We start from the raw sequence: 20,101 nt of genomic DNA on the forward strand, positions 1-20,101 counted from the left end.
ACAACTCCTTTGCAGCAATCATAGCCTTCCATGATCCATCTCATCACACGCCTCTAGGCATCCTTCGTCCTCCACGCCTCCCTGACACGGCATGGGTGCCTCACACCATGTCGGCGCCCTCCCAGCACCGACGGTGCCTCACAATGAGGTCGTCGTTGCAGCACAAGCTTGCAACAAATCTTTGTTCCCCACGGACCACTCCTTTGCAGCAATCATAGTTGTCCACGGTCCATCTCATCACACGCCTCTCAGCATCCTTCGTCCTCCACGCCTCCCCGACACGGCATGGGTGCCTCACATCATGTCAGCGCACTCCCAGCACTGTCGGTGCCTCACAATGATGTCATCGTTGCAGCACCGACTTGCAACAAATCTCTGTTCCCTACGCACCACTCCTTTGCAGCAACGCCAATTCCATTCCCCGCATTGTGGTGGCACTCACCCCTCTCATGCAACGCCAACCACCTTCCATAAATATCATCGATCGAAATCCACAACACCGCTCGTAGCTCGGCGCAACCTGCTCGCAGCACACACGCTGTCATGAACCATAAAGAAGGTGTGCCGATATCACAAACATCTCATGGCGCGAGGTCATGGTGTCACATCCGCTCACTGTCGGCGGCCGGCCTGCAGCACCCAAGCCTAGCCTCAGCCCACGACATCTGGCAACAACCAGAGATGGAATACCCGCGTGGTTGTGTCGTCGCCGATGCACCTAATGAGGCCATGTGATAGTGCATCTCTAGCCTCGAAGATAGACCTCCACACATGAGATGGGTGAAACCCAATTCGACATTGAGAATGTCAATGTTTGAAATAGTAGGTGGCCTTGAGCAACCAAGCACAAAGGGATTCAGGCACAGTGAGAAGGCGCCATGACTGTCGAGCCAACAAAGCTAAGTTGAAGAGCTTGAGATCCCGAAACCTCAAGTCACCACACTTCTTCGGTCGAGTCATAGATCTCCAAGAAATCTAGTGTGGTTTTCGCTGCCCCTCTCTATAGCCCCAGAAGAACTGATCGATAAGCTTGTTCAGTTTTTTACAGAGACCCCTTGGCAATTTAAAGAATGATATCGAGAAAAACCGAAACGGCCTACGGTACCGATTTAATTAGAATTTCTTTGCCCGCCCCTAAGATGGTTTTCTCAATCCAACCCTTCACTCTTTCACCATAATATGTCTATTAGGTACTTGAAAGCACACGTTTTAGACGGACCAACATCAGATGGCATACCCAAATATTGTTGGAAATTAGCCCTAGAGGCAATAATAAAATAGTTATTATTATATTTCCTTGTTCATGATAATTGTCTATTGTTCATGCTATAATTGTATTAACCGGAAACCGTAATACATGTGTGAATACATAGACCACATGTCCCTAGTGAGCCTCTAAATGACTAGTTCGTTGATCAATAGATGGTTGTGGTTTCCTGACCATGGACATTGGATGTCATTGATAACGGGATCACATCATTAGGAGAATGATGTGATGGATAAGACCCAATCCTAAGCATAGCACAAGATTGTGTAGTTCGTTTGCTAGAGCTTTTCTAATGTCAAGTATCATTTCCTTAGACCATGAGATTGTGCAACTCCAAGATACCGTAGGAATGCTTTGTGTGTATCAAACGTCACAATGTAACTGGGTGGCTATAAAGGTGCACTACAGGTATCTCCGAAAGTGTCTATTGGGTTGGCACGAATCGAGACTGGGATTTGTCACTTCGTATGACGGAGAGGTATCTCTAGGCCCACTCGGTAATGCATCATCATAACGAGCTCAATGTGACTAAGGAGTTAGCCACGGTATCATGTGTTACGGAACGAGTAAAGAGACTTGCCGGTAATGAGATTGAACGAGGTATGGGGATATCGACGATCAAATCTCGGGCAAGTAATATACCGATGGACAAAGGGAATTGTATACGGGATTGATTGAATCCCCGACATCGTGGTTCATCCGATGAGATCATCGTGGAACATGTGGGAGCCAATATGGGTATCCAGACCCCGCTATTGGTTATTGGCCGGAGAGGTGTCTCGGTCATGACTGCATGGTTCCCGAACCCGTAGGGTCTACACACTTAAGGTTCGGTGACGCTAGAGTTATAATGGGAATAGTATGTGGTCACCGAAGGTTGTTAGGAGTCCCGGATGAGATACCAGACGTGACGAGGAACTCCGGAATGGTCCAGAGGTGAAAATTGATATATTGGATGAAGGGTATTTGAGTCCGGAATTGTTCTGGGAGTACCGGTGATGACCAGCGTGATCGAAAGGAGTTTCGGAGGCCCTGGCAAGCGTTGAGGGGCCTTGTGGGCCAAGGGGCGGGGGCACACCAGCCCACTATGGGGTTATGCGCCCCCCACCCCATCTCACATAACCTGGAGAGGTGGGGGCGCCTCCCCTAGGGCAGCCGCCCCTCCCAGCTTGGGGGGCAAGTTTCCTAGGGATGGGGCACCCAAACCCATCTAGGGTTTCCCCTGTGGCCGCCGCCCCTCCCCTAGGGAAACCCTAGGGCGCCTCCTCCTCCCCCCTTCCCACTATATATAGTGAGGGAGATGTTGGGGAACGTAGCAGAATTTTAAAATTTTCTACGCACCATCAAGATCAATCTATGGAGTCATCTAGCAACGAGGGAGAGGGGAGTGCATCTACATACCCTTGTAGATCGCGCACGGAAGCGTTCAAGAGAATGGGGTTGATGGAGTCGTACTCGTCGTGATCCAAATCACCGATGACCTAGCGCCAAACGGACGGCACCTCCGCGTTCAACACACGTACGGTTGGGAAGACGTCTCCTCCAACTTGATCCAGCAAGGGGGAAGGAGAGGTTGATGAAGATCCAGCAGCACGACGGCGTGGGGGTGGAAGCAACGGTGATCTCGGCAGGGCTTCGCCAAGCTCAGGGAGAGGGAGGAGTGCCACGGGAGGGAGAGGGAGGTGCCAGGGGCTAGGGTGCGGCTGCCCTCCCTCCCCCCACTATATATAGGACCCCTAGGGGGGCACCGGCCCTAGGAGATTGAATCTCCAAGGGGGGGGGCGGCGGCCAAGGGGGGTGGAGTGCCCCCCAAGCCAAGTGGGGCGCCCCCACCCCTAGGGTTTCCAACCCTAGGCGCAGGGGAGGCCCATGGGGGGGAGCACCAGCCCACTAGGGGCTGGTTCCCCTCCCACTTCAGCCCATGGAGCCCTCCGGGATAGGTGGCCCCACCCAGTGGACCCCCGGGACCCTTTCGGTGGTCCCGGTACAATACCGATTACCCCCGAAACCTTCCCGATGGCCGAAAGTTGACTTCCTATATATAAATCTTAACCTCCGGACCATTCCGAAACTCCTCGTGACGTCCGGGATCTCATCCAGGACTCCGAACAACTTTCGGGTTACCGTATGCTAATATCTCAACAACCCTAGCGCCACCGAACCTTAAGTGTGTAGACCCTACGGGTTCGGGAGACACGCAGACATGACCGAGACGACTCTCCGGTCAATAACCAATAGTGGGATCTGGATACCCATGTTGGCTCCTGTTGGGGAACGTAGTAATTTCAAAAAAATTCCTACGCACACGCAAGATCATGTGATGCATAGCAACGAGAGGGGGGAGTGTGATCTACATACCTAGTAGATCGACAACGGAAGTGTTTGGTTGATGTAGTCGTACGTCTTCACGGCCCGACCGATCAAGCACCGAAACTATGGCACCTCCGAGTTTTAGCACACGTTCAGCTCGATGACGATCCCCGGACTCCGATCCAGCAAAGTGTCGGGGAAGAGTTCCGTCAGCACGACGGCGTGGTGACGATCTTGATGTACAACTGTAGCAGGGCTTCGCCTAAACTCCGCTACAATATTATCGAGGACTATGGTGGCTGGGGGCGCCGCACACGGCTAAGGAAAAGATCACGTGGATCAACTTGTGTGTCTCTGGGGTGCCTCTGCCTCAGTATATAAAGGACTAAAGGGGGGAGGCTGGCCGGCCACATAGGGCGCGCCAGGAGAGTCCTACTCCCTCTGGGAGTAGGATCCCCCCCCCCCAATCCTAGTTGGAATAGGATTCGCGGAGGGGGGAAAAGAGAGAGAGGGGCCGGCCCCCTCTCCTTGTCCTATTCGGACCAGGGGAGGGGAGGGGCGCGCGGCCCATGAGGGGCTGCCTCTTCTCTTTTCCACTAAGGCCCATCATGGCCCATATAGCTCCCGGGGGGTTCCGGTAACCTCCCGGTACTCCGGTAAAATCCCGATTTCACCCGGAACACTTCCGATATCCAAACATAGGCTTCCAATATATCAATCTTTATGTCTCGACCATTTCGAGACTCCTCGTCATGTCCGTGATCACATCCGGGACTCCGAACAACCTTCGGTACATCAAAATGCATAAACTCATAATATAACTGTCATCGTAACCTTAAGCGTGCGGACCCTACGGGTTCGAGAACAATGTAGACATGACCGAGACACGTCTCCGGTCAATAACCAATAGCGGGACCTGGATGCCCATATTGGCTCCTACATATTCTACGAAGATCTTTATCGGTCAGACCGCATAACAACATACGTCGTTCCCTTTGTCATTGGTATGTTACTTGCCCGAGATTAGATCATCGGTATTCCAATACCTAGTTCAATCTCGTTGCCGGCAAGTCTCTTTACTTGTTCTGTAATACATCATCCCGCAACTAACTCATTAGTTGCAATGCTTGCAAGGCTTAAGTGATGTGCATTACCGAGAGGGCCCAGAGATACCTCTCCGACAATCGGAGTGACAAATCCTAATCTCGAAATACGCCAACCCAACATGTACCTTTGGAGACACCTGTAGAGCTCCTTTATAATCACCCAGTTACGTTGTGACGTTTGGTAGCACACAAAGTGTTCCTCCGGCAAACGGGAGTTGCATAATCTCATAGTCATAGGAACATGTATAAGTCATGAAGAAAGCAATAGCAACATACTAAACGATCGGGTGCTAAGCTAATGGAATGGGTCATGTCAATCACATCATTCTCCTAATGATGTGATCCCGTTAATCAAATAACAACTCTTTTGTTTATGGTTAGGAAACATAACCATCTTTGATTAACGAGCTAGTCAAGTAGAGGCATACTAGTGACACTTTGTTTGTCTATGTATTCACACAAGTATTATGTTTCCGGTTAATACAATTCTAGCATGAATAATAAACATTTATCATGATATAAGGAAATAAATAATAACTTTATTATTGCCTCTAGGGCATATTTCCTTCAGTCTCCCACTTGCACTAGAGTCAATAATCTAGTTCACATCGCCATGTGATTTAACAGCAATAGTTCACATCACCATGTGATTAACACCCATAGTTCACATCGATATGTGATCAACACCCAAAAGGGTTTACTAGAGTCAGTAATCTAGTTCACATCGCTATGTGATTAACACCCAAAGAGTACTAAGGTGTGATCATGTTTTGCTTGTGAGATAATTTTAGTCAACGGGTCTGTCACGTTCAGATCCGTAAGTATTTTGCGAATTTCTATGTCAACAATGCTCTGCACGGAGCTACTCTAGCTTATTGCTCCCACTTTCAATATGTATCTAGATCGAGACTTAGAGTCATCCAGATCTGTGTCAAAACTTGCATCAACGTAACTTTTTACGACGAATCTTTTTGTCACCTCCATAATTGAGAAATATTTCCTTATTCCACTAAGGATAATTTTGGCCGCTGTCCAGTGATCTACTCTTAGATCACTATTGTACTCCCTTGCTTAACACAGTGTAGGGTATACAATAGATCTGGTACACAGCATGGCATACTTTATAGAACCTATGACTGAGGCATAGGGAATGACTTTCATTCTATTTCTATCTTCTGCGTGGTCGGGCTTTGAGTCTTACTCAATTTCACACCTTGCAACACAGGCAAGAACTCTTTCTTTGACTGTTCCATTTTGAACTACTTCAAAAACTTGTCAAGGTATGTACTCATTGAAAAAACTTATCAAGTGTCTTGATCTATCTCTATAGATCTTGATGCTCAATATGTAAGCAGCTTTACCGAGGTCTTTCTTTGAAAAAACTCCTTTCAAATATTCCTTTATACTTTCCAGAAAATTATACATTATTTCCGACCAACAATATGTCATTCACATATACTTATCAGAAATGTTGTAGTGCTCCCACTCACTTTCTTGTAAATACAGGCTTCACCGTAAGTCTGTATAAAACTATATGCTTTGATCAACTTATCAAAGCGTATATTCCAACTCCGAGATGCTTGCACCAGTCCATAGATGGATCGTTGGAGCTTGCATATTTTGTTAACACCTTTAGGATTGACAAAACCTTCTGGTTGCATTATATACAACTCTTCTTTAAGAAATCCATTAAGGAATGCAGTTTTGTTTATCCATTTGCCAGATTTCATAAAATGCGGCAATTGCTAACATGATTCGGACAGACTTAAGCATATATACGAGTGAGAAAATCTCATCGTAGTCAACACCTTGAACTTGTCGAAAACCTTTTGCGACAATTCAAGCTTTGTAGATAGTAACACTACTATCAGCGTCCGTCTTCCTCTTGAAGATCCATTTATTTTCTATGGCTTGCCGATCATCGGGCAAATCCATCAAAGTCCATACTTTGTTCTCATACATGGATCATATCTCAGATTTTATGGCCTCAAACCATTTCGCGGAATCTGGGCTCATCATCGCTTCCTCATAGTTCGCAAGTTCGTCATGGTCTAGTAACATGACTTCCAGAACAGGATTACTGTACCACTCTGGTGCGGATCTCACTCTGGTTTACCTATGAGATTCGGTAGTAACTTGATCTGAAGTTACATGATCATCATCATTAGCTTCCTCACTAATTGGTGTAGTAGTCACAGGAACAGATTTCTGTGATGAACTACTTTCCAATAAGGAAGCAGGTACAGTTACCTTATCAAGTTCTACTTTCCTCCCACTCACTTCTTTTGAGAGAAACTCCTTCTCTAGAAAAACTCCGAATTTAGCAACAAAAGTCTTGCCTTCGGATTTGTGATAGAAGGTGTACCCAACAGTCTCCTTCGGGTATCCTATGAAGACATATTTCTCCGATTTGGGTTTGAGCTTATCAGGATGAAACTTTTCCATATAAGCATCACAATCCCAAACTTTAAGAAACGACAACTTTGGTTTCTTGCCAAACCACAGTTCAGATTGTGTCGTCTCAACGGACTTAGATGGTGCCCTTTTAAACGTGAATGCAGCTGTCTTCAATGCATAACCCCAAAACGATAGTGGTAGATCGAAAAGAGACATCATAGATCGCACCATATCTAATAAAGTACGGTTATAATGTTCGGACACACCATTATGCTGTGGTGTTCCAGGTGGCGTGAGTAGTAAAACTATTTCACATTGTTTTAACTGAAGGCCAAACTCGTAACTCAAATATTTTACCTCTGTGATCATATCATAGAAACTTTTATTTTCTTGTTACGATGATTCTCCACTTCACTCTGAAATTCTTTGAACTTTTCAAATATTTCAGACTTGTGTTTCATTAAGTAGATATACCCATATCTGCTCAAATCATCTGTGAAGTTCAGAAAATAACGATACTTGCCATGAGCCTTAACACTCATCGGACCGCATACATCAGTATGTATTATTTCCAATAAGTCAGTTGCTCGCTCCGGAGAACGGATTCTTAGTCATCTTCCCATGAGGCATGGTTCGCAAGCATCAAGTGATTCATAATCAAGTGATTCCAAAATCCCATCAGCATGGAGTTTCTTCATGCGCTTTACACCAATATGACCTAAACGGGAGTGCTACAAATAAGTTGCACTATCATTATTAACTTTGCATCTTTTGGTTTCAATATTATGATTATGTGTATCACTACGATCGAGATCCAACGAACTATTTTCATTGGGTATGTAACCATATAAGGTTTTATTCATGTAAACAGAACAACAATTTATTCTCTTACTTAAATGAATAACCGTATTACAATAAACATGATCAAATCATATTCATGCTCAACGCAAACACCAAATAACACTTATTCAGGTTCAACACTAATCCCGAAAGTATAGGGAGTGTGCGATGATGATCATATCAATCTTGGAACCACTTCCAACACACATCGTCGCTTCACCCTTAACTAGTCTCTGTTTATTCTGCAACTCCCGTTTCGAGTTACTAATCTTAGCAACTGAACTAGTACCAAATACTGAGGGGTTGCTATAAACACTAGTAAAGTACACATCAATAACATGTATATCAAATATACTTATGTTCACTTTGCCATCCTTCTTATCTGCCAATCACTTTGGGGTAGTTCCGCTTCCAGTGACCAGTCCCTTTGCAGTAGAAACACTTAGTCTCAGGCTTAGGACCAGACTTGGGCTTCTTCACTTGAGCAGCAACTTGCTTGCTGTTCTTCTTGAAGTTCCCCTTCTTCCCTTTGCCCTTTTCTTGAAACTAGTGATCTTGTCAATCATCAACACTTGATGCTCTTTCTTGATTTCTACCTTCAACGATTTCATCATCATGAAAAGCTCGGGATTCGTTTTCGTCATCCCTTGCATACTATAGTTCATCACGAAGTTCTACTAACTTGGTGATGGTGACTAGAGAATTCTGTCAATCACTATCTTATCTGGAAGATTAACTCCCACTTGATTCAAGCGATTGTAGTACTCAGACAATCTGAGCACATGCTCACTAGTTGAGCGATTCTCCTCCATCTTTTAGCTATAGAACTTGTTGGAGACTTCATATCTCTCAACTCGGGTATTTGCTTGAAATATTAACTTCAACTCCTGGAACATCTCATATGGTCCATGACGTTCAAAACGTCTTTGAAGTCCCGATTCTAAGCCATTAAGCATGGTGCACTAAACTATCAAGTAGTCATCATATTGAGCTAGTCAAACGTTCATAACGTCTGCATCTGCTCCTGCAATAGGTCCGTCACCTAGCGGTGCATCAAGGACATAATTCTTCTGTGCAGCAATGAGGATAAACCTCAGATCACGGATCCAATCCGCATCATTGCTACTAACATCTTTCAACACAAATTTCTCTAGGAACATATCAAAATAAACACAGGGAAGCAACAACGCAAGCTATTGATCTACAACATAATTTGCAAAATACTACCAGGAATAAGTTCATGATAAATTTAAGTTCAATTAATCATATTACTTAAGAACTCCCACTTAGATAGACATCCCTCTAATCCTCTAAGTGATCACGTGATCCAAATCAACTAAACCATGTCCGATCATCACGTGAGATGGAGCAGTTTCATTGGTGAACATCACTATGTTGATCATATCTACTATATGATTCACGCTCGACCTCTCGGTCTCTGTGTTCCGAGGCCATATCTGTATATGCTTGGCTCGTCAAGTATAACCTGAGTATTCCGCGTGTGCAACTGTTTTGCACCCGTTGTATTTGAACGTAGAGCCTATCACACCCGATCATCACGTGGTGTCTCAGCACGAAGAACTTTCGCAATGGTGCATACTCAGGGAGAACACTTCTTGATAATTAGTGAGAGATCATCTTATAATGCTACCGTCAATCAAAGCAAGATAAGATGCATAAAAGATAAACATCACATGCAATCAATATAAGTGATATGATATGGCCATCATCATCTTGTGCTTGTGATCTCCATCTCCGAAGCATCGTCGTGATCACCATCGTCACCGGCATGACACCTTGATCTTCATCGTAGCGTCGTTGTCGTCTCGCCAAGCTTGTGCTTCCACGACTATCGCTACCGTTTAGTGATAAAGTAAAGCATTACATCGCGATTGCATTGCATACAATAAAGCGACAACCATATGGCTCCTGCCAGTTGCCGATAACTCGGTTACAAAACATGATCATCTCATACAATAAAAATCAGCATCATGTCTTGACCATATCACATCACAACATGCCCTGCAAAAACAAGTTAGACGTCCTCTACTTTGTTGTTGCAAGTTTTACGTGGCTGCTACGGGCTTAAGCAAGAACCAATCTTACCTACGCATCAAAACCACAACGATAGTTTGTCAAGTTGGTGTTGTTTTAACCTTCGCAAGGACCGGGCGTAGCCACACTCAGTTCAACTAAAGTTGGAGAAACTGTCACCCACAAGCCACCTCTGTGCAAAGCACGTCGGGAGAACCGGTCTTATGTAAGCGTACGCGTAATGTCGGTCTGGGCCGCTTCATCCAACAATACCGCCGAACCAAAGTATGACATGCTGGTAAGCAGTATGACTTATATCGCCCACAACTCACTTGTGTTCTACTCGTGCATATAACATCAACATATAAAACCTAGGCTCGGATGCCACTGTTGGGGAACGTAGTAATTTCAAAAAAATTCCTACGCACACGCAAGATCATGTGATGCATAGCAACGAGAGGGGGAGTGTGATCTACATACCTAGTAGATCGACAACGGAAGCGTTTGGTTGATGTAGTCGTACGTCTTCACGGCCCGACCGATCAAGCACCGAAACTACGGCACCTCCGAGTTTTAGCACACGTTCAGCTCGATGACGATCCCCGGACTTCGATCCAGCAAAGTGTCAGGGAAGAGTTCCGTCAGCACGACGGCGTGGTGACGATCTTGATGTACTACTGTAGCAGGGCTTCGCGTAAACTCCGCTACAATATTATCGAGGACTATGGTGGCTGGGGGTGCCGCACACGGCTAAGGAAAAGATCACATGGATCAACTTGTGTGTCTCTGGGGTGCCTCTGCCTCAGTATATAAAGGACTAAAGGGGGGAGGCTGGCCGGCCACATAGGGCACGCCAGGAGAGTCCTACTCCCTCTGGGAGTAGGATTCCCCCCCCCCAATCCTAGTTGGAATAGGATTCACGGAGGGGGGAAAAGAGAGAGAGGGGCCGGCCCCCTCTCCTTGTCCTATTCAGACCAAGGGAGGGGAGGGGCGCGCGGCCCATGAGGGGCTGCCTCTTCTCTTTTCCACTAAGGCCCATCATGGCCCATATAGCTCCCGGGGGGTTCCGGTAACCTCCCGGTACTCCGGTAAAATCCCGATTTCACCCGGAACACTTCCGATATCCAAACATAGGCTTCCAATATATCAATCTTTATGTCTCGACCATTTCGAGACTCCTCGTCATGTCCGTGATCACATCCGGGACTCCAAACAACCTTCGGTACATCAAAATGCATAAACTCATAATATAACTGTCATCGTAACCTTAAGCGTGCGGACCCTATGGGTTCGAGAACAATGTAGACATGACCGAGACACGTCTCCGGTCAATAACCAATAGCGGGACCTGGATGCCCATATTGGCTCCTACATATTCTACGAAGATCTTTATCGGTCAGACCGGATAACAACATACGTCGTTCCCTTTGTCATTGGCATGTTACTTGCCCAAGATTCGATCGTCGGTATTCCAATACCTAGTTCAATCTCGTTGCCGGCAAGTCTCTTTACTCGTTCTGTAATACATCATCCCGCAACTAACTCATTAGTTGCAATGCTTGCAAGTCTTAAGTGATGTGCATTACCGAGAGGGCCCAGAGATACCTCTCCGACAATCGGAGTGACAAATCCTAATCTCGAAATACGCCAACCCAACATGTACCTTTGGAGACACCTGTAGAGCTCCTTTATAATCACCCAGTTACGTTGTGACGTTTGGTAGCACACAAAGTGTTCCTCCGGCAAACGGGAGTTGCATAATCTCATAGTCATAGGAACATGTATAAGTCATGAAGAAAGCAATAGCAACATACCAAACGATTGGGTGCTAAGCTAATGGAATGGGTCATGTCAATCACATCATTCTCCTAATGATGTGATCCCGTTAATCAAATAACAACTCTTTTGTTTATGGTTAGGAAACATAACCATCTTTGATTAACGAGCTAGTCAAGTAGAGGCATACTAGTGACACTTTGTTTGTCTATGTATTCACACAAGTATTATGTTTCCGGTTAATACAATTCTAGCATGAATAATAAACATTTATCATGATATAAGGAAATAAATAATAACTTTATTATTGCCTCTAGGGCATATTTCCTTCAGCTCCCACATGCTCCTCGATGATCTCATCGGATGAACTACGATGTCGAGGATTCAATCGATCCCGTATACAATTCCCTTTGTCAATCGGTACGTTACTTGCCCGAGACTCGATCGTCGGTATCCCAATACCTCGTTCAATCTCGTTACCGACAAGTCACTTTACTCGTACCGTAATGCATGATCCCGTGATCAACCACTTGGTCACATTGAGCTCATTATGATGATGCATTACCGAGTGGGCCCAGAGATACCTCTCTGTCATACGGAGTGACAAATCCCAGTCTCGATTCATGCCAACCCAACAGACACTTTCGGAGATACCTGTAGTGTACCTTTATAGTCACCCAGTTACGTTGTGACGTTTGGCACACCCAAAGCACTCCTACGGTATCCGGGAGTTGCACAATCTCATGGTCTAAGGAAATGATACTTGACATTCGGAAAAGCTATAGCAAACGAACTACACGATCTTTGAGCTATGCTTAGGATTGGGTCTTGTCCATCACATCATTCTCCTAATGATGTGATCCCGTTATCAATGACATCCAATGTCCATAGTCAGGAAACCATGACTATCTTTTGATCAACGAGCTAGTCAACTAGAGGCTCACTAGGGACGTGTTGTGGTCTATGTATTCACACATGTATTACAATTTCCGGATAACACAATTATAGCATGAACAATATACAATTATCATGAACAAAGAAATATAATAATAACCATTTTATTATTGCCTCTAGGGCATATTTCCAACAATCTCCCACTTGCACTAGAGTTAATAGTCTAGTTACATTGTGATGAATCGAACACCCATGCAGTTCTGGTGTTGATCATGTTTTGCTCTAGGGAGAGGTTTAGTCAAAGGATCTGCCACATTCAGGTCCGTATGTACTTTACAAATATCTATGTCTCCATTTTGAATACTTTCGCGAATGGAGTTGAAGCGACGCTTGATATGTCTGGTCTTCCTGTGAAACCTGGGCTCCTTGGTAAGGGCAATAGCTCCAGTGTTGTCACAGAAGAGAGTCATCAGGCCCGATGCATTGGGTATGACTCCTAGGTCGGTAATGAACTCCTTCACCCAGATTGCCTCTTGTGCTGCCTCCGAGGCTGCCATGTACTCCGCTTCGCATGTAGATCCCGCCACAACGCTTTGCTTGCGATTGCACCAGCTTACTGCCCCACCATTCAAAATATACACGTATCCGGTTTGTGACTTAGAGTCATCCAGATCTGTGTCGAAGCTAGCATCGACGTAACCCTTTACGACGAGCTCTTCGTCACCTCCATAAACGAGAAACATATCCTTAGTCCTCTTCAAGTACTTCAGGATATTCTTGACCGCTGTCCAGTGTTCCATGCCGGGATTACTTTGGTACCTTCCTACCAAACTTACGGCAAGGTTTACATCAGGTCTGGTACACAGCATAGCATACATGATAGACCCTATGGCCGAGGCATTGGGGACGACACTCATCTTTTCTCTATCTTCTGCCGTGGTCGGGCATTGAGCCGTGCTCAATCTCGTACCTTGCAATACAGGCAAGAACCCCTTCTTTGACTGATCCATTTTGAACTTCTTCAATATCTTGTCAAGGTACGTACTCTATGAAAGACCAATGAGGCGTCTCGATCTATCTCTATAGATCTTGATGCCTAATATGCAAGCAGCTTCTCCAAGATCCTTCATTGAAAAACACTTGTTCAAGTAGGCCTTTATGCTTTCCAAGAACTCTATATCATTTCCCATCAGCAGTATGTCATCCACATACAATATGAGAAATGCTACAGAGCTCCCACTCACTTTCTTGTAAATGCAGGCTTCTCCATAAGTCTGCGTAAACCCAAACGCTTTGATCATCTCATCAAAACGAATGTTCCAACTCCGAGATGCTTGCACCAGCCCATAAATCGAGCATTGGAGCTTGCACACCTTGTCAGCATTCTTAGGATCGACAAAACCTTCCGGCTGCATCATATACAATTCTTCCTTAAGGAAACCATTAAGGAATGTCGTTTTGACGTCCATTTGCCATATCTCATAATCATAGAATGCGGGAATTGCTAACATGATTCGGACGGACTTCAGCTTCGCTACGGGTGAGAAAGTCTCATCGTATTCAACCCCTTGAACTTGTCGATAACCCTTAGCGACAAGCCGAGCTTTATAGATGGTTACATTACCATCCGCGCCTGTCTTCTTCTTAAAGATCCATTTATTTTCTATGGCTCGCCGATCATCGGGCAAGTCAGTCAAAGTCCATACTTCGTTTTCATACATGGATCCTATCTCGGATTTCATGGCTTCCAACCATTTGTCGGAATCTGGACCCGCCATCGCTTCTTCATAGTTCGAAGGTTCACCGTTGTCTAACAACATGATTTCCAAGACAGGGTTGCCGTACCACTCTGGTGCGGAACGTGTCCTTGTGGACCTACGAAGTTCAGTAGCAACTTGATCTGAAGTTTCATGATCATCATCATTAACTTCCTCTCTAGTCGGTGCAGGCACCTCAGGAACAATTTCCTGAGCTGCGCCACTCTCCGGTTCAAGAGGTAATACTTCATCAAGTTCTACTTTCCTCCCACTTATTTCTTTCGAGAGAAACTCTTTCTCTAGAAAGGATCCATTCTTGGCAACAAAGATCTTGCCTTCGGATCTGAGGTAGAAGGTATACCCAATAGTTTCTTTAGGGTATCCTATGAAGACGCATTTTTCCGACTTGGGTTCGAGCTTTTCAGGTTGAAGTTTCTTGACATAAGCATCGCATCCCCAAACTTTTAGAAATGACAGCTTAGGTTTCTTCCCAAACCATAATTCATACGGTGTCGTCTCAACGGATTTCGACGGAGCCCTATTTAAAGTGAATGCGGCAGTCTCTAAAGCATAGCCCCAAAATGACAGCGGTAAATCGGTAAGAGACATCATAGATCGCACCATATCCAATAGAGTGCGATTACGACGTTCGGACACACCATTACACTAAGGTGTTCCAGGCGGCGTGAGTTGTGAAACTATTCCACATTTCCTTAAGTGTGTGCCAAATTCGTGACTCAAGTATTCTCCCCCACGATCTGATCGCAAGAACTTGATTTTCCTGTCACGTTGATTCTCAACCTCACTCTGAAATTCCTTGAACTTTTCAAAGGTCTCAGACTTGTGTTTCATTAAGTAGACATACCCATATCTACTCAAGTCATCGGTGAGGGTGAGAACATAACGATAGCCACCGCGAGCCTCAACACTCATTGGACCGCACACATCAGTATGTATGATTTCCAATAAGTTGGTTGCTCGCTCCATTGTTCCTGAGAACGGAGTCTTGGTCATTTTACCCATGAGGCATGGTTCGCACATGTCAAATGATTCGTAATCAAGAGACTCCAAAAGTCCATCTGCATGGAGCTTCTTCATGCGTTTGACACCTATGTGACCAAGGCGGCAGTGCCACAAGTATGTGGGACTATCATTATCAACCTTACATCTTTTGGTATTCACACTATGAATATGTGTAACATTACGCTCGAGATTCATTAAGAATAAACCATTCACCAGCGGAGCATGACCATAAAACATATCTCTCATATAAATAGAACAACCATTATTCTCGGATTTAAATGAGTAGCCATCTCGAATTAAACGAGATCCTGATACAATGTTCATGCTCAAAGCTGGCACTAAATAACAATTATTGAGGTTTAAAACTAATCCCATAGGTAAATGTAGAGGTAGCGTGCCGACGGCGATCACATCGACCTTGCAACCATTCTCGACGCGCATCGTCACCTCGTCCTTCGCCAGTCTCTGCTTATTCCGCAGCTCCTGCTTTGAGTTACAAATGTGAGCAACCGCACCGGTATCAAATACGCAGGAGCTACTACGAGTACTGGTAAGGTACACATCAATTACATGTATATCACATATACCTTTAGTGTTGCCGGCCTTCTTGTCCGCTAAGTATTTGGGGCAGTTCCGCTTCCAGTGACCACTTCCCTTGCAATAAAAACACTCAGTCTCAGGCTTGGGTCCATTCTTTGACTTCTTCCCGGCAGCTTGCTTACCGGGCACGGCAACTCCCTTGCCGTCCTTCTTGAAGTTCTTTTTACTCTTGCCTTTCTTGAACTTAGTGGTTTTATTTACCATCAACACTTGATGTTCCTTTTTGATTTCCACCTCCGCTGATTTCAGCATTGAATATACCTCAGGAATCGTCTTTTGCATCCCCTGCATATTGAAGTTCATCACAAAGCTCTTGTAGCTCGGTGGAAGCGACTGAAGGATTCTGTCAATGACCGCGTCATCTGGGAGATTAAATCCTAGCTAAGTCAAGCGGTTATGCAACCCAGACATTTTGAGTATGTGCTCACTTACAAAACTATTTTCCTCCATCTTACAACTGAAGAACTTTTCAGAGACTTCATATCTCTCGACCCGGGCATGAGCTTGGAAAACCATTTTCAGCTCTTCTAACATCTCATATGCTCCATGTCTCTCAAAACGCTTTTGGAGCCCCGGTTCTAAGCTGTAAAGCATGCCGCACTGAACGAGGGAGTAATCATCAGCACGTGACTACCAAGCGTTCATAACGTCTTGGTTCTCTGGGATGGGTGCGTCACCTAGCGGTGCTTCTAGGACATAATCTTTATTGGCAGCTATGAGGATGATCCTCAGGTTCCGGACCCAGTCCGTATAGTTGCTGCCATCATCTTTCAGCTTGGTTTTCTCTAGGAACGCGTTGAAGTTGAGGGCAACATTAGCGTGGGCCATTTGATCTACAAGACATAGTGTAAAGATTTTAGACTAAGTTCATGATAATTAAGTTCATCTAATCAAATTATTCAATGAACTCCCACTCAGATAGACATCCCTCTAGTCATCTAAGTGAAACATGATCCGAGTCAACTAGGCCGTGTCCGATCATCACGTGAGATGGACTAGTCAACATCGGTGAACATCTTCATGTTGATCGTATCTTCTATACGACTCATGCTTGACCTTTCGATCTTCCGTGTTCCGAGGCCATGTCTGTACATGCTAGGCTCATCAAGTCAACCTAAGTGTATTGCGTGTGTAAATCTGGCTTACACTCGTTGTATTCGAACGTTAGAATCTATCACACCCGATCATCACGTGGTGCTTCGAAACAACGAACCTTCGCAACGGTGCATAGTTAGGGGGAACACTTTATTGAAGTTATTACGAGGGATCATCTTATTTAAGCTACCGTCGTTCTAAGCAAATAAGATGCAAAACATGATAAACATCACATGCAATCAAATAGTGACATGATATGGCCAATATCATTTGCTCCTTTTGAGCTCCATCTTCGGGGCTTCATGATCATCGTTGTCACCGGCATGACACCATGATCTCCATCATCATGATCTCCATCATCGTGTCTTTTTGAAGTTGTCTCGTCATCTATTATTTCTACTACTATGGCTAACGCTTTAGCAATAAAGTAAAGTAATTACATGACGTTTATGTTGACACGCAGGTCATAAATAAATTAAGACAACTCCTATGGCTCCTGTCGGTTGTCATACTCATCGACATGCAAGTCGTGATTCCTATTACAAGAACATGATCAATCTCATACATCACATATATCATTCATCACATCCTTTTGGCCATATCACATCACACGACACATGCTGCAAAAACAAGTTAGACGTCCTCTAATTGTTGTTGCAAGTTTTTACGTGGCTGCTATAGGTTTCTAGCAAGAACGTTTCTTACCTACGCCAAAACCACAACGTGATATGCCAATTTCTATTTACCCTTCATAAGGACCCTTTTCATCGAATCCAATCCGACTAAAGTGGGAGAGACAGACACCCGCCAGCCACCTTATGCAACTAGTGCATGTCAATCGGTGGAACCAGTCTCACGTAAGCGTACGTGTAAGGTCGGTCCGGGCCACTTCATCCCACTATGTCGCCGAATCAAGATAAGACTAGTAACGGCAAGCAAATTGACAATATCCACGCCCACAACTGCTTTGTGTTCTACTCGTGCATAGAAACTACGCATAGACCTAGCTCATGATGCCACTATTGGGGAACGTAGCAGAATTTTAAAATTTTCTATGCATCACTAAGATCAATCTATGGAGTCATCTAGCAATGAGGGAAAGGGGAGTGCATCTACATACCCTTGTAGATCGCGCGCGGAAGCGTTCAAGAGAACGGGGTTGATGGAGTCGTACTCGTCGTGATCCAAATCACCGATGACCTAGCGCCGAACGGACGGCATCTCCGCGTTCAACACACGTACGTTTGGGAAGACGTCTCCTCCAACTTGATCCAGCAAGGGGGAAGGAGAGGTTGGTGAAGATTCAGCAGCACGACGGCGTGGTGGTGGAAGCAACGGTGATCTCGGCAGGGCTTCGCCAAGCTCAGGGAGAGGGAGGAGTGTCACGGGAGGGAGAGGGAGGTGCCAGGGGCTAGGGTGCGGCTGCCCCCCACTATATATAGGACCCCTAGGGGGCGCCGGCCCTAGGAGATTGAATCTCCAAGGGGGGGGGCGGCCAAGGGGGGTGGAGTGCCCCCCAAGCCAAGTGGGGCGCCCCCACCCCTAGGGTTTCCAACCCTAGGCGCAGGGGAGGCCCATGGGGGGGGTGCACCAGCCCACTAGGGGCTGGTTCCCCTCCCACTTCATCCCATGGAGCCCTCCGGGATAGGTGGCCCCACCCGGTGGATCCCCGGGACCCGTTCGATGGTCCCAGTACAATACCGATTACCCCCGAAACCTTCCCGATGGCCGAAACTTGACTTCCTATATATAAATCTTAACCTTCGGACCATTCCGAAACTCCTCGTGACGTCCAGGATCTCATCCGGGACTCCGAACAACTTTTGGGTTACCGTATGCTAATATCTCAACAACCCTAGCGTCACCGAACCTTAAGTGTGTAGACCCTACGGGTTCGGGAGACACGCAGACATGACCGAGACGACTCTCTGGTCAATAACCAACAGCGGGATCTGGATACCCATGTTGGCTCCCACATGCTCCTCGATGATCTCATCAGATGAACCACGATGTCGAGGATTCAATCGATCTCGTATACAATTCCCTTTGTCAATCGGTACGTTACTTGCCCAAGACTCGATCGTCGGTATCGCAATACCTCGTTCAATCTCGTTACCGGCAAGTCACTTTACTCGTACCGTAATGCATGATCCCGTGATCAACCACTTGGTCACATTGAGCTCATTATGATGATGCATTACCGAGTGGGCCCAGAGATACCTCTCCGTCATACGGAGTGACAAATCCTAGTCTCGATTCATGCCAACCCAACAGACACTTTCGGAGATACCTGTAGTGTACCTTTATAGTCACCCAGTTACGTTGTGAAGTTTGGCACACCCAAAGCACTCCTACGGTATCCGGGAGTTGCACAATCTCACGGTCTAAGGAAATGATACTTGACATTCGGAAAAGCTATAGCAAACGAACTACACGATCTTTGAGCTATGCTTAGGATTGGGTCTTGTCCATCACATCATTCTCCTAATGATGTGATCCCGTTATCAATGACATCCAATGTCCATAGCCAGGAAACCATGACTATCTTTTGATCAACGAGCTAGTCAACTAGAGGCTCACTAGGGACGTGTTGTGGTCTATGTATTCACACATGTATTACGATTTCCGGATAACACAATTATAGCATGAACAATATACAATTATCATGAACAAAGAAATATAATAATAACCATTTTATTATTGCCTCTAGGGCATATTTCCAACAGGAGAGAGGGCAGCCGCACCCTTCCCAGGCTCAGCCCCTCCCTCCTCCAACACCTCCTCCTCCATAGTGCTTGGCGAAGCCCCGCCGGAGAACCGCAAGCTCCACCACCACGCCGTCGTGCTGCCGGAGCTCTCCCTCAACTTCTCCTCTCCCCTTGTTGGATCAAGAAGGAGGAGATGTCCCTGGGCTGTACGTGTGTTGAACGCGGAGGCGCCGTCCGTTCGGCGCTTGGATCGGATCTTCCGCGATTTGAATCGCCGCGAGTACGACTCCATCA

This window comes from Triticum urartu, chromosome 3A, assembly GCF_056163025.1.
Source record: "Triticum urartu cultivar PI428250 chromosome 3A, HENAU_Tu73, whole genome shotgun sequence".
In the NCBI taxonomy this organism is placed as follows: domain Eukaryota; kingdom Viridiplantae; phylum Streptophyta; class Magnoliopsida; order Poales; family Poaceae; genus Triticum; species Triticum urartu.